Source organism: Zosterops lateralis, assembly GCF_965231275.1.
Source record: "Zosterops lateralis genome assembly, chromosome: 3".
NCBI lineage: Eukaryota > Metazoa > Chordata > Aves > Passeriformes > Zosteropidae > Zosterops > Zosterops lateralis.
The window spans coordinates 15,065,897-15,079,215 of record NC_139764.1 but is presented as its reverse complement, the minus strand read 5'-3'; the positions used below and the strand labels follow the sequence as shown (position 1 = coordinate 15,079,215).

Genomic DNA, 13,319 nt, shown 5'->3' with positions numbered 1-13,319 from the left:
ATCTTAATTCTTAAAAGTTTCCTCCTGAAAGGGAGGCAATTGTGCTCACTTAATGATTGTTAAAACTCTTAGCAACCAAGAGTGGTAACCATTCAACTACTTTTACTGTTTGTTGAGAGTTAAATGCCCCATCTTACTCAGGTCTTACTTAACTATTGCTCTCTGATTTTTTTGTTATCGATGATGAAATGAGTTGACAACTGCTGTTACTGGGGTTTTGGAGCATACATGCATAAATTTTTATTTCAGCCTTGTGGGACATGGAGGGGCTTGACAGCTGGTCTGCAAGCAAAACAGTGTTAGTAGAAGAAACAACAGTTGATAATTTCTGAGTGTATCCATAGCAAGGAAGACAAGGCTGTCAGCATGGAAACTGATTAAAAATACAAAAAGATTATTTGTAGTTGGACCATGTGCCTTATTAACTTTTAGCAATACTTGCCTATTATATTGACGCTAATTGGTTTCCACGAATGAATATTATAAGTTAGTGTGATGTAGTAATCAAGGACATAAGGTCACGCTTTGTTAAGAGTATATTAGCTGGAGAACTTTAGTTTTGGATCCTGATCGTGTGTGTGTGTGTATGTCACGTCCAGCCCGAAAGTGGCAGTTTTACTGAAAGTAATGATTTTGTAGCCATGATGTAGTGAGACTTTCTCCTGTCTAAGTGAACACAGTATTTTTATGGCAGTTGGTACATATTTAAAGTTGCTGCAACTATCCTGCTCAGGTTGTATTCTGACTGTCAGTGATCCTTTGTGTTATTGCATTTATTTTATTTTATTTTTACCTTTTTACCTTTCTTCTTATTAAATTATATCTCTGACTTGGAGCCTCTCATTCGTTTTGCTTTCAAACCACAACACTGTTGCACAGCAAAAAGCCGTTTCTGCTGTTATTCCTGTTGTGTGCCATAGATGCTGAGCAGAGTTCACAGGCTCTCAGCCTCCCACAGCCTTCCCTGGACACGAGAGCTTGCCTTGGCAGTCAGTTACCTGTGCCATGGATGTTGGCTGGCAATCCCTGCAGCGTGTCTGATTTATAAAGGAAATGCTGTAACTCGTGTTGCCAAAGAAATAATGAGATGCAAGATAAGGAACTGAATGACAAACCTTGTTACTAACGTGGTGCATGTTTTGACCCACCCTGGCTAGAACAGGAAAAGTAGGATAAACTACTAGAGGATATTCAAGGTCCTGTTCATGAAATTAAATGTGAAGTGTGTCCCATCAGTGTGCCTGCTAGATAGCACAGGGGAGTTGCTGAGCTGTGGTGCTGTCAGCTCCACTGTCACAGCTCACCAGTATCCCTTCTGCCCTTCACCAGGGTGGTACCTCTCGTGCATGCATTGCCGTGTGGGATGTTGCACAAAACTCCTGAAGCAGGGCATTTACTGGAATGTTTTGCAGCCTTTTCAGGCAGCTTTGTCAGTGCTGACTTCTGCAGGGCAGGCTCTCCCTCTGCTGATCTGTGCCATTCCCTCTCTCCCCAGGTATGTGGGCGCTCTATTGAGGTGTGTGATGAATTTTGTACAATTCTATTAAGCTGTTAACCAAATAAAGCCAAGTTTTCAGTAAGGTGGTCTTGTGGTGACTTGTGTGTGTTCTTGTCTTCCCCGGTGCTTCAGTCTCCTCCTCCTCCACTTCCTTAAACGTGTGCACTTTGGTTATCCCTGCCATTTCTTTCTTCTCCCCAATATTCTAATGGCATTGTTTTCTGTCCTCCTTCCCTCCCCCTTTCACACCGGGTTTCTGGCCTGTGGGCTGATGGAAAGAGCTGTTGTGTGCTGTGGCTGGGCTGGGGCTGCACCTGTGCAGGCTTGACTGGACGGGCTGGTGGCTGCTGTGTGGCCTGGACCTTGTCCCAGTCGGTTTGTTTGAACATCATCTTCTCCCTGCTTTTCCCACACTACAGGGCAGCATTCAGACACTCTTCCATTTTTCTTACTGAGTGGACTTTTTGTCTTGGCTATGAAGCTCAGTGCTGTGTTACAGTCTTCTTCCTTGTCAAATTTGCCTGAAACGAGCCAAGGAGTTAGAAAACCAGAAAGTTTACAGACATTAAAAAACCCCAGAGTTTAACTAAATCCACAGCTGAAGGGAATGCACTGTTTCTAAATTCAGTTACTGTGGTACTAACATGGTGCTGCTCAGCTCTCAAAATGGTGATCAGTAATAGTTTTTTCATTAGTTTCCTGTTCTAAATAATTTTATTGGCGTGTTGGCCTTTGTGTTGTTCTATTTACTAAACACTGCAGTTGTCCAGCTGCATGAAAGTGTGTATTTATAGGGAAAGGATGAGAGGGGAAATACCTGAGAAAGTGGTGTATTGGTATCCTGCAGCTTATTGTGTTTTATAGATTTTTCTACTGAGAGGAGACTAATGTGATGAAATTTAAATAAAAAAAGGCAATTATCAGATTGTCAACTATCCACATATGCATGGATAGTTCTTCTCATATATAGAGCAATATGGAAAAAAAAGGATTGCTACTGGGAAAAAAAAAGGTATTAAATAGCAAAATATTAGTTGGTTGCTATTTTGATACTTGGATACTACTTTTAATACTATTGGAAAGCATTCAGCAAAGTTAAAAAGAGAGTTTCCTGTAAAACTAACAGACTGATAGAACGTCATAAAGGACCAGTAGTCTCCACATCAACTTTTAACCAGGTAAATATTTTGATACTTCCATTTGCCTTGTTCATTAACTTCCTTACGTCAAAGAGCATATTTTTAAAATCTAAAGTTGCACACAAATTTGAGATACAATGTTTCTTTTCATGTAATGTCAATTTTGAGAAAGCATATGAAGGGCAGATGGAAAATGTATTAAGACTGGGTAAATGAGATGTTTGTGTTGCAGAGGGATAGACACAAACTGCAAGAAACCCTAGTAATAACACGTATCTTAGTGCCTATGTACAGCATGGGAAAATGGTGTTTGTATAGGCAAGTGCAAATCTATTACTTCCTCATGGATTATTACACTATCAAATATGTGTTATTATTACTGCAGAGTAAAGTTAAATATATGTTCATGTAAAGACAATGACAGACTTTTAAGAAGAGGGTGTGCTAATAATGTATTTGAGAAAGGATGACCAATAAAGTCTATACAACTTTCTTGTAAGAGCTGAGAAATGCCAAAGCACAGTTTCCAGAGCTAGAAAATGAAAGGTCAGTGTCACATCTGTGGGGTCTGTTGACAGTACTGTAGCCATTACCCTCCTGAACTGTCAGGGCAGTTTGGTAAGAGAAAAGCCACTGTTTGTGAACCGTGTTTATTTATATCCTCAACTGCTGGACTTTGACCACCAGAATACAGTGACTCCAGATGACATGAAATTGCCAGAAAAATATTCTAGTAAACTAAAAATGCTAGCAGCTCTGCTGCTCCAACTTGACAAGTGCTACTTAGGGAATTCTAGCAGCTGCCAGGAAAGGCTGCAGTCTGGTAAAGGTCCATCCCAGGGCGTGCAGGCAGCCAGGGATGCTGCAGGGGGGGCTTGTATGTTCAGAATAGTTGATCCCAAACCCAGAGAGTGTTGTGAGCTTTGTTCAAACCCTTGTCTTAGCAGGGACATGCAAGGGCAGACACGCACAAAAAGGAGGTGGTGTGTGATGGTAGAGGAAGCACTGACCACTTTATAGGGTGTGAAAACCTCACACATGTAAGAAGTGATTTTTTTTTCCTCTACTATCCTCTAAATTATCCTCTAATATCCACTGCAGAATTCTTACACTTGCCTGCCAAGTAGGGCATGGCTGTGCCAAATCTGAGTGAAAAAAGTAAACAGAAGAAAGTTAAAAGGTTCTCTAGAAGGCAACAGCGCTATTTTCTGTTTTCCAACTCGTGTTATCTAAATATTCTTATCCTGATAATGTTAAGTCTCTGCTGCACGACCTGTGTGTGTACACACAGACGCACATCAGTCTGATACCAGATTTTCTGCTGACATCCCCACCAGCTCAAAAGCCTCAGAGCTGCCACTGATCACAGCTGTAAACTAACTAACCACTGCTGAAAGAGTTTATTTTTTCTCTATTTATTTTTCCCCCTGTAAAGTGGTTAAAGGACATCCACTTTCCTAACTGAAAACCCATTGTAACTTTTCTCTGTACGCTACTTATGCCTAAGAAGGCAAAGAAATTAATTAAGGTCTCGGTTAGCAGCAGTTTTCCACCCGCCCTGGGCGTGACAATCACAGGCATCTCATTCCTGTCGCTGCTGGGCAAGGGAAAAAGCAGGGAGTGCTCTGATACAGTGAATCGAGCCAGCCCGGCTCCAGGGAAATGGTCCCCGCTCAGGGCTGACCTGTGCGGATCAGCCGGTCCCTGCTGGAGCTGCCCGGGAAGAACAGCAGCACACGGAAAGGGCAGAGGCTCCAAGGGAAGGTGCCCGTGCTGAGCTGTCCTGTGCAGGGGATGCCACAAGACCAATGTTGCTGGCGGGCTCCGGTCACCGCGCCCAGGGCACCAGCGGCCGCTTTGGGTGGAGGCTCGCTGGGAGCCGGAGCCCGCGGAGCTGCCCAGAGCAAAGCGCTGGAGGAGGAGGAGGTGCGACCAGCCCGGGGCAGAGAGAGGGAAACGCTGAAACACGCCGCAATTACGGCCTAGCGGGCATTGTTTTACCGCTTTTGGAGATGACAGTGAGGTCCCTGGAGTCCCCGCTGTCTCCAGATGTTGGTATGGGACACTCCTCCTTTTCTCCCTGTCCTGTCTCCTGCCTTCTCTGTAAACACCAGTGTACAAAGACGAGCTGTCCCAGCTATTCAATGTGTGTCTTCTGGGCTGACCTGGTATTATCGATGCTTGGCAAGGTTGCCCGACACTGTGAGTGCATTCCCATCGCTGAATGATTCAGCCAGTGTTTCAGGCTGAGTTTACTATGTGAGTATTGCTGCCAACAAGCGCTTTTGGTGAGGCATCAGACCCGACAGTTCAGCTGCTTCTGAAAAGAAGGTTAGGAAAGGTACATTTATTCACACCAAAAAGAAATATATTTGGCTCGCCAAAACACTGTCCTTCTTACAACTGTTTTGGAGACCAAAGGAAGATTTTGGGCTACTCCAAAGCTGCCAAAGCTCTAGAGAGAGACCTGCCTCCTTTGCTCCTTCCTTCCTACGTCAAATGAAGGCAGATTGGACTTCTCCTTCAGCAGAACCACCACCTGTGGTCCTTCAGCAAATACATTTACAGAAGGGGTTTGAAGGCCTTTGCTGGAAAAGCTGTGTTACCTCAGGGCTACAGCACAAGGGTTTGGGAGGGGAAGGCTGAAGGGTGGATGGGAAGTCCAGAGTGACACCGGGCAGGAAAGGGGCAGAGGGGAGGACACCAAAGCATTCCCTGGGGTGGAACGGGCACCGCACGGCACCACCTTCAGACCAGGGGGCCTGTAAAGAGTTCATTTAGTGTGAAAACTTCAAGCAGTTCTTACGTGGGCACCTGAGGGCCCTTTGGAAAAGCACCTGGTGACACCAAGAAATACCAAAGATGAGCACATTGATTGGAAAGAAGAGAGAAGCCCGGTGAGAAAATCTGGAAAGAGAGGTCCCAAAAGCTTTCCTTAGCTGGAAACCGATGGGAGGGAGGAAGAAAGGAAGGATGGGAGATGAGTTTCGAGAAGCTGACTAATATAGGGAAGAAAAGAGAGAAAGCAATGGTGGGCAAACAAGGGGATATTCTGTACAAGGTACACAAACCACAATATAACATTTATTCAGGGAATACCGAGGAATGTAAAATAGGAGAGGTATTTTGTCTATAGGTGATAGTGTGCAGGCAGCTGGATCGGGATACAAGAATTTGGGAAGTGGGATACAGTGGTTTCTGATTGGAAAGATGAAAAGCAATGCAAAGGTAAGAGAGGTTTCCGAGAAGACTTGGCTTAGCTGATGAAACCTGGCATTTCTCAATATTCTTAGACAATAACCACCAAAAGAAAGATTGTCACCTATGCTGTTTCTATTCCTTTGTGCCTTTACAGTACAAGATAAATCAGGCACACAAAACAAACAAACAAAAAGAAACATGCTTAGGACAGAGCAAGGAAAAGAGCATGACAAAACCCTAAAGCACTCTGGGCATGAGGAGCACCTCGCTCAGGGCTCAGGACAGCTCTGAGTGCTGCAGGCCAGTCCCTGCCCTTCTGTCCCTGGCCTGGGCAATCCCTGTGGGCAAATGGGGGTCCAGCCTTGGATGTTCGGGCCCTTTGCCTCGTTCCTTGCGCTGCCCGGGAGGGGCGGCCCCGCTGGAGGGAGGCCCGGAGCTGCTCTCTGTGCCGGAGGGAGCACACGGGGTGTCCGGACACGGTTCCCGCCGCGGGCAGAGGAGGGCCCGTCCCCCACCGCCCCGGCCGTGCGGCTGGCCCGGCCACAGCCCTGCCTGGGGCCGTGCTCCATCCAGCGCCCGCCTTCTGGAGCGCGGACTGGACACTCTTCTCCTCGCGGAGCAAAGGCAGTGCCCGCCTGGGCACGGCCGCCGGGCCCGCCCTGGTTATCCCGCCTCAGCTCGGGCGTTGGCAGCGACGTGCCCAGGGCGGGCGTGCGGTCACCGTCCCTGCAGGCCTTCAAGGAAAGGCCCCGCGCGGCACTCGGCGTCATGGCCGGGCCGGCACGGTGGTGTCGGGTCGCAGGGTGGACTCGACGATCTCAGAGGAGTTTTCCGAGCCAAGGGATTCAGTAAATCCGAGATGAAGGCAGCGCGGGGTACCGCCCCGGCCCGCGCGCACCCTTAGGGCGGTGGCTCGGGGGGCGGGGCGCCCGCGCGGGCGGGTCCCGCAACGATTGGCTGAAGCGGGCTGGGGGATTGTCACGCTCCGAGCGGGCTCCGCAGAACGCGCATGCGTGGCGAGTTTGGCGGAGGGTGGCGGCGGCCGCAGGCACGAGCCGGGATGGCGCAGGAGGCGAAGCCGGAGGCCGTGTGCCCCGAGGGCGTGGGCGCCGATCTGGACTGGGAGCGCATCATGCTCTCGCTGCCACGGAAGCCCGACACCACCGTACGCTTCTTTGAGCGCGGCGGCTGCTACACGGTGCTCCGCGAGGATGCGCAGCTGGCCGCCTGCGAGCTCCGCCACAACCCCGACGTCATCCGGCAGCTCGGGAGAACCCCGGGTACGTGAGGGGGAGCGAGTGGGACACCGGGGGCGGGCGGGGGAGCGAGGGGACACCGGGGGAGGGCGGGGGAGCGAGGGGACACCGGGGACGGGCGGGGGAGCGAGGGGACAGCGGGGGCGGGCCTGAGGGACGGCGGCGGGCGGGGGGCAGCTGTGTGAGGCGAGTGCGGCCGGGCTCGGGCGCCCAGGGAGGAGCGGAGGAAGGAGGGGGCGGTAGTGGCACCGCTAGATGCCCCAGGGAGGTCCCCGGAAAACGCCGGGAGGCCCCGGGAGGCCTCCGGACAACCTCGAGAGGCCGCCGGAAAACCCCGGCAGCCCCCGGAGGCCCCGGTACCCCCGGGAGGCCCCGGCAGGCGCGGCCCCGGTGCCCAGGCCGAGGCCTGCGGGTGTCACAGGGAGCGGCCCCGGCGGCATCTCGGGGATGCCTCGGGCTCCGGGCGGGGCCGGTCCGGGCGGCGCTGCGGGAGCCGCTGCCGGGGCCGGTGGATGCGCCGAGGGGGAGGCGGGGCCGTGGCCGTGTTGTTCAGTGTTCGCTCTGGGGCACTGGGGCCGGCAGTCACTGACGGAAGTTCTTTACTTCCGAACGTTTCCGTGTGTTTCCTGAGGTTTTCTTTGCCATCCACCCCGCGCCGCTCTTGGTTTCTCAGTTGGTATAAGGCGGTGGAGCTCGCAGATGTCGGGTGTAAGAGCAGCGGGATAAATTATCTTGTCGGAATACAAACCTTAGTATTTGCCTTCATCGCTGAGTTATTGGCTCAGACTTTGCGAAATAAATGTCCTCTAATGAATCAGTTATTTTGTGTGTGCGAACATCAGCATAAAAAAGAGTACGAGTTCCTCATACGGTTTTTCCTTTCTATTGTGAGTGATGAGCTCATAGATAAAACAAAAATTAAAAAAACACTAAGCTCGGTGTGTCTTCCAGGCTAGAAACATTAATCAGGATTGTTGTTGTATTCAATTTAGAAGTTGTTTTGCCGGTGTAATCACGGGTCTACCAGCTCCAATTTTAAACCCTTTAAAAGCTTATCCAGCTAAAAGCACAAAACTGCACTTGTTGCTCTGAGGATGATTTCAGAGTACACATGAACTTCAGGTGCTCCCCAGCCCCTGCCATTGTATTGTGTTGTCTCCACTGAAAGAATAAGAACAATTGTGTTGGACAGTCCTGCCCTGGGGAAGAGAACATAATTAGGTAGAATTAGATTTTTTACCTGTTTCAGAAAGTCCTGTTTTACACAAACCCATAAGTTCCTGTGGGTGTGGGAGTTTGCTGTTTAACATCTTTCATGTGGAAGGAGGGAAGAGCCTCAGGTGTGATTAAAGCATGCTGCTGGAAGAGGGATGTGATAGTCCCTGGTGCTTGTTGTGTCATCCAACTGCAATGTGTCCGACACCAGTCTGAGTTAGTTCCACTTGCCAGGCTGGCAGAAAGCTCAGTGTGCTCAGCTGAACCCCCAGTTTGCTGAGCAGTGGAATTTCCTGGTTCTGTGAGCAGGCTGCTGCTGGAGATGGGGAGGTAGAGGTGGTGTTGCTTCCCTGGGCAGCTGCGTGGAATTGAATTTGTTCAGCTGCACTATCTGCTTGGATGTGCAGGAGCAAAAGTCCAGAAATCTGTCAATTAGGCACTTTCTAAGTTAGGTTTTAATGTAAACTGTTAATTTTTTTGATGATCTGTTGTTTTTACTGGATAAATGATGATAAAAGGGAAAAGTCTTGGCACAAGTGCTGTGTGAGTGTGAATAGAGGGGCAGTCTTGTCTGTCAACAGAAGCTGCTTGTGCAGAGAAGAAAAGATGTTGTCCAGAAGGGAACCTGTAGCAGACTTCTGATGGTCATTAGAGCAAAATGTGTGAAATATTAATTAGTAACTGAAATCAAGGACATTGTGAGAGGGGAAGGGTGAGAGGAACACATCCCTTTGTGTATATTAACATACTGATAACGTGAAATCAGGAATTGAGTATTGTTTTTATTTGGAGAGGTTGTGTGCTTTCTTCATTAGTATTAACCAGTTGAATGTTGTGGGTTTGTGTTGTGTCATGGATTCTACGTTTGCTCTTTTGATATTATTTTGATACTAAGACAGTGTCTTCTGATGGCTGTTCTTGGGGATTTTGATTACAGAAAATAAGGAAATAAGCTTTATGAACAAATTCAGGTATCTCATAATTTTTTTTTTTTTTTTTTTTTCTTAGGATCTCAGAAGCTTGAGAGTGTTGTGCTTAATAAAGTGGACTTTGAATCCTTTGTGAGGGACCTGCTTCTGTTTCGTCATTACAGAGTTGAAGTTTACAAGAACAAAGCAGGGAGCAAATCTGTGAAGGAAAATGACTGGTATTTAGCTCACCAGGTACAATTTTCAGCCTTTCTTTATAGTTGTGGGATGAAAGGAAAAAACCCATAGATTTTTCTTTCTTGGAGTTTTAGTATTTTAAGGGATTGATGCTGAAGAATCACACCTGATTGTTATATATTGGTTCTATAGCTGTTATACACATCACTGTAATTTCTAGTGCTCTAAGCTGAAAGGGCTTGCTGTGTGTCTTTGCCGTAGGTTAGAAATAAAGGAAACCTGAAGTGCTTTCCTCTGTCTAGGTGATATGTAAAATTCAAATAGTTAAAACAATAGAATAGTTGTGTATTTTATATGAATGGACTGTTCAGCACTGAGTTTTGTCAGTTGTTACTTTGAAAGAAAGAAAGAAAGGATGTGTGTAACACACCTTTAAAGAAGTATTTTTCTTTCTCTAAATAGTGTTCTCCAGGAAATCTTGAGCAGTGTGAAGACTTTCTCTTTGCCAATGCCAGCGCCCAGAACAGTGAGTGCCCGCGCCCCTCTCCTGGCCGAGCCGCCCCGCCCCGCTGGGTGCCCCGTGCCCCAGATGGCGACACCGTTCCCCCGTCCCGTTCTCCGGGGGCAGGAGAGCCCGGCCCCGACGGCGCCCCTTTGTCCTCGCCCCCAGGGGAGAGCCGGGGCTGCTCGGAGAGCCCTGGCCGGGGAAGGGAGGGAGGGAGAGCAGGGGCTGCGGGCACGCCCTGCCCGGCCCGAGAGGGGCGGCTTTGTCCGGGGGCAGAGCGCGGGTGGCGGTGCCCCGCGGTGCCCGGCTCACGGCCCCGCTTCCCTTGCAGCCTGTGTCTGTCAGGAGAAGAACAACTGTATCACCAACTGCGAGTTGGACGGTAACTACAGAGACATCTTGTCCAGCATCTCTTCGCACAACACCTTCGGTGAGTAAAAGGGCACGGCCGGTGGGTGGCACGGAAACGCGCTGGAGAATATGTGAGAATCACCGTTGAGTTCCCAGCAAACAATGGAGGCAAGGAAGGAGTCCTTCCTGGTCTTCCAGGTCAAGTGGTGTTGGAAGATATGTGTTCTCTGCTCGTGCTGATGTAGGCTCACGCCTCCTCCTCAATATTTGTTCTTTAGTGGCCGGAATTTCTTGGAAGACGAGTGTTTAGCTTCCTTGCAGGCACATATCCTCACTTTTCCTACAAATCTAGAGGGGAAGAGCCTTGTGACAAGGCCTCACTCTGGGTTCCAGCTCAGCTAAGTTGTGAGCAGCCCTCTGGCTGTGAGAAATGGGAGCTGAGAGTGCTAAGGCTGGATTTGTTAGGCCTTTGCCTTGAGAGGCCGACATACCCCAGTTGTATTGATTTTATGCACCACCTACACATTAGACATTTGCTCTTCCGTGTAATGGCTTTGAATCTGGTTGCTGCTGATGTCACCTCGTGTTTGTACAGACTCAGAGCTCTGTTTTGGACGTGCGTGGTCTGATGCTGCGTAACGTGATTTTCTGGTTATTTCTAGTGACTTCAAAATGCCTGCTGGTGGAAGCAGAAGTGACGGGCTCAAAATCGGGCCGTCGTGAGAAACCCAAAGATGCATTTGGTTCCATCTATGATCCTCTGTGTGATTATGCTGGTGCTTTCAAGACAAAGGAAAACTATGGAACCACCTGTTATTGTATGGAGACAGCTGGAGTTAGAAGAACTGACAAACAGGATGCAGAGTCGGAGGGCAGTCAATTAGTCAGAACGATGTAAGTCTTTCAGCAGGGTGTGCTGTGATATGAAAACATTCCTTTATGAGGCTCTGCCTCGTGTGAACGATGCAGTGGGGATGAATGAAGATGGAGCGATCAACACTTGGTTACTGCTGGGTTTTTTCTTCAGAAGCAAGGGGACATTGAATGGGTTTAGAAGAGACTTTGCTTGCCTTGGTTTTGTCTCATTGTTCTGTTGTTTTAGCCTGGGATTGGATTTTTTGTGTATGTTTATATGCATGTACTTAAATAATATTTATTGTACTTCAGGTGGATCAATATGAAGTTGGCATATGATGAGATCTATCCTTCTCCTGAATTTATAGAGAAGTAAGTAATGATAGTAATATGTCATGCTGGTGTCTGCATGTCCTACTGCATATTTATTGTATTTCTAAACAGTTGCTAAACGCATTGTCAGACCTGTGAACTCGTTTGTAAGACATTTTGAAGCAAGTTGCAGATTCTTCATAGAGTTGCTTTCATTTGTATTGGAAACAAATTAACTGCTAAAGAGATTCCATTCCATTTAAAATGGATTGCTGGTTTTTTTCCCCCCTCAAATCAATGTACCAAAAGAATGTCAAGGCCTTCTCAAACTCTGTCTCTGCTGCCCTAGGGTGTAGGTTGGGGATGGGCAGGAGGCTGGGAAGGGGAGAGGGCTGGCCTGAATTGACTGAACAGGTAGCCTATATTGTATATTGTATAATGCCACGTTCAACCATAAATCTGGGGGAAAGTCTTTTCCCAAGTAGCCATTGCTCAGAGGTTGGCTGGACATTGATCTGTCAGTGATGACTGATTGCTTTGACATCACTTGAGGTTTTATATTTCCCCCACCCAGCCCTTTCACTTACCAGACTGTCTTTATTTGAAATGATGAGGGTTGTTTTGGTTTGTTTTTTTCCCCCCTTCCTTTTGCCCTTCTGATTTTTTTCCCAGTCCTGCTGGGGGAAGTGAGTGAGAGACTAGGTGAGGGTTTAGCTGCTGGCTGAGGTCCACCCAGCACAGAGACTGCAGAAGGAAACAATTACACTGGTCTTCTCTACTCCTCAAATGATATGTGTGAAATAATACTGTTTTTAACAGCCATGGCTTTCTATCTTTGCAGGATTTTCACAGACACCGTTACCCGTCGTTATAAGCTGCCTCGCCGCAACATAAATATTAAGGTAAGAGGCACATAATGTTTAGTAGAGAATGAGAACTTCGTTTTGTTATAGCTTTAAAAACTCGTATTGGACTAATGCAATACTGCATTGGTTCCAGTAGAAGCTCTCAAAATAGCGACCAGTTAGCAAATAGCATATCTGAACAGTAATGCTGAGAAACTACACTGCTCTCCTCAGTCTGTAGATAACTTCCTTGCTTCGCTGAAAAAGTGGGATTTAAATCCTACTGTAAACAGTTGTCTTGAGTTCAAAAACCATAAACTTGGTCCAGGATGCAAGTTCATGAACTGGATCATAATGTTTTGGTGAATGTTTGATAGCTGGATTTAAAGGTCCTCCTTCTTAATACCACACTATGTTTTTATTGCAGTATGAAAACCCTTACATTACTATTGATTTGAAGCAAAATTCCTTAGACAAATCAGTTGGAGATGTGGATATAGCAGATGTGGCCTACTACTTTGAGAAAGATGTAAGTGTGTCACGGGTAAAGTCTGCCAGAGGCCGGGCGTGTGTCTTGCACTGCTCTTGGGAGTCTGGCTGTGTACTGGCTAAGGCAAGGTGAATTATTCCTGTGATGAGATAAATGCCTTCCTACAATGTCAACTAGCAAGTCTCTCTTTTCCTGTCTGTTTTAGGTGAAAAGTCAGTCCATCTTTCGTAATAATGCTGGGATAAACGTCAGCATTGACAATAAACCGGTGAAGATAGTTAAAATTACGCGGGCGTACTGTGTTGGTGAAATAGCACCGAAGTCTTCCATGAAGTCTCTCACTCTCGGCCTTATTGCTGGCCCTGTACTGGCACTAATAGCAGTTGTAACTGTTGTTCTGGTAAGTTCTAATAAAGCTGCCAAGCAGAGTGGTACTGGCACAATTTGGGAAGCAACAGCATTCGTGTTTGGACTCTGATGGAAAGTCTCCCTTTGTGAATTGGTTGCTTCTTCAGACTTGGGAGATGGGAAATTGGTGATGGGCAC

General features: G+C 47.7%; 1 long non-coding RNA gene across 1 annotated transcript; it reads left to right on the top strand.

The window, feature by feature from the left end:
- Positions 1-11,057: 11,057 nt before the first annotated feature.
- Positions 11,058-12,968, top strand: LOC310907734. The gene is made up of 4 exons (XR_014589708.1): positions 11,058-11,165; positions 11,439-11,498; positions 12,280-12,340; positions 12,711-12,968. It is a non-coding gene; the product is annotated as an uncharacterized lncRNA (long non-coding RNA).
- Positions 12,969-13,319: the final 351 nt, after the last annotated feature.